We start from the raw sequence: 2,768 nt of genomic DNA, 5'->3' as shown, positions 1-2,768 counted from the left end.
AGAGGGACATGGTGGGCTACAGTCCATGGGGTGACAAGAGTCAATACTTAGTGGAGACATGGCTTAGTGACTAAACCAACCAATATACTTCACTTTGCAAATTAGGAAATTATTCTGGAATGACATACTGTATGTGTTCTTCTGGTTCTTTAGATTTCTTCAACTGCCTTTAATATAAGAACAATCCTCTTTTCAGATGGCAGTTATGGAAAATGGTCTGACTAAAAAGAAGGATCATTTCAGTCAGTTCAGTCCCTCAGTCACGTCTGACTCTTTGCAACCCCATGGACTCCAGAACTCCAGGCTTCCCTGTCCATCACCAACTCCCGGAGCTTACTCAAACTCATGTCCATTGAGTCGGTGATGCCATCCAACCATCTCACCCTCTGTTGTCCCCTTCTCCTTCTGCCTTCAATCTTTTCCAGCATCAGGGTCTTTTCCAATGAGTCAGTTCTTTGTATCAGGTGGCCAAATTATTTGAGTTTCAGCTTCAGCATCAGTCCTTCCAATGAATATTCCGGATTGATTTCCTTTAGGATGGACTGGTTGGACCTCCTTGCTGTCCAAGTGACTATGAAGAGTCTTCTCCAACACCACAGTTCAAAAGCATCAATTCTTCAGCGCTCAGCTTTCTTTATAGTCCAACACTCACATCTATACATGACTATTAGAAAAACCAAAGCTCTGACTAGACAGACCTTTGTTGGCAAAGTAATGTCTCTGCTTTTTAATATGCTATCTAGCTTGGTCTTAACTTTTCTTCAGATGGATGGATATCTGAGTCTCTAGTTTTTTACCACTGACCTGGAGGAAGTATAGATTTCTGATATAATAAATGTACAAATCAGTTTAAATTTCAGCTGAAATCTCAATATCTAGTAACAGTAACAAGTGATAGTTGTACCAGTATTGTTTCTATTACTAATGTGCTCATTTTATTCATTTGCTTATGAATGCATTTTATGAATGCATTTTAGCATTATATTCTCTTTTCTTTTGTTAGTTAAATTCCTAAGGGCATAATTGGTTTCATTAAGATATGTTTTCCTCTATTTCTTTGCATTGAGTCTGAGTGAACTCCGGGAGTTGGTGATGGACAGGGAGGCCTGGCGTGCTGCGATTCATGGGGTTGCAAACAGTCAGACACGACTGAGCGACCGAACTGAACTGAACTGAACTGAAGATATGTTTAGAGAGATTGATATTTTTTCCAGCAATCTTAACTCCAGCTTGTGATTCATCCAGTCCAGTATTTTGAATGATGTACTAGGCACAGAAGTTAAATAATCAGGGTGACAATGTAGAGCCTTGTCATACTCTTCCCTATTTTGACCCAGTTGTTCCATGTGCAGTTCTAATTGTTGCTTCTTGACCTGCATACAGGTTTCTCAGGAGACAGGTAATGTAGTCTGCTATTCCCATTTCTTCTAAGAATTTTTCAGATGATACCCACTGTAATGGCAGAAAGTGAAGAGGAAGTAAAGAGCCTCTTGATGAGTGTGAAAGAGAAGAGTGAAAAAGCTGGTTTAAAACTCAACATTCACAAAACTAAGATCATAGCATATGTTCCCATCACTTCATGGCTAATAGAAGTGCAAAAAGTGGAAGCAGTGACCAATTTTATTTGCTTGGGCTACAAACATCACTGAGGACGGTTACTAAAGCCAAGAAATTAAGAGGCAATTATTCTTTGGAAGGAAAGTTATGACAAACCTAGACAGTGATATCACTTTGCCAACAAAAAAGCAGAGATAATCACTTTGCCAACAAGCATCCATACAGTCAAAGCTATGGTTTTTCCAGTAGTCATGCATGGGTGTGAGAGTTGGAACCATAAAGAAGGCTGAGCACCAAAGAATTGATGTGCTCAAACTGTGGTGCTGGAGAAGACTGCTGAGAGTCCCTTGGACTGCAAGGAGAGCAAACCAGTCAATCCTAAAGGAAATCTACCCTGAATATCCATTGGAAGGACTGATGCTGAGGCTGAAGCTCCTACACTTTGGCCACCTGATGTGAAGAGCCGACTCACTGAAAAGGACCCTGATGCTGGAATTTGAAGGCAAAAGGAAAAAGGGACAGCAGAGGATGAGATGGTTAGATAGCATCACAGACTCAATGGACATGAATTTGAGCAAACTTCAAGAGTTAATGAAGGACAAGAGAGCCAAGCGTGCTGCAGTCCATGGGGTTGCAAAGAATTGGATACGACTTAGCAACTGAACAATACGAGAGATTTCATTAAAAATTATAATGGAACTAATTTAATACAATGTAAATTAGTTGAGATTGTAAATGATGAGGTACAAAATTCTACATAGTTATTTTTGAAATTTTGATAGTGAATCTTCCAACTTTGTTATTATTTTTCAAGTTGGTTAGGTTATCCTGGGTCCTCTGTATTTTCTTTTCTTTTTTTTTTTTTTCATCATTTGTTTATTTAAGGGGAAATAGCCTCCCAAGAACCAGAAAACTGGAAAAGACATCACAGATTATCTTCTTTTTTTTTTTTTTTCCTGGACCCTCCTCCCTCCTCCCTCCCCATACCATCCCTCTGGGTCGTCCCAGTGCACCAGCCCCAAGCATCCAGCATCGTGCATTGAACCTGTACTGGCATCTCGTTTCATACATGACATTTCACATGTTTCAATGCCATTCTCCCAAATTTTCCCACCCTCTCCCTCTCCCACAGAGTCCATAAGACTGTTCTATACATCAGTGTCTCTTTTGCTGTCTCGTATACAGGGTTATCGTTACCATCTTTCTAAATC

Source organism: Bison bison, unplaced genomic scaffold, assembly GCF_000754665.1.
Source record: "Bison bison bison isolate TAMUID 2011002044 unplaced genomic scaffold, Bison_UMD1.0 scf7180017864325, whole genome shotgun sequence".
Lineage (NCBI taxonomy): Eukaryota > Metazoa > Chordata > Mammalia > Artiodactyla > Bovidae > Bison > Bison bison.
This window is presented reverse-complemented; position numbering follows the sequence as displayed.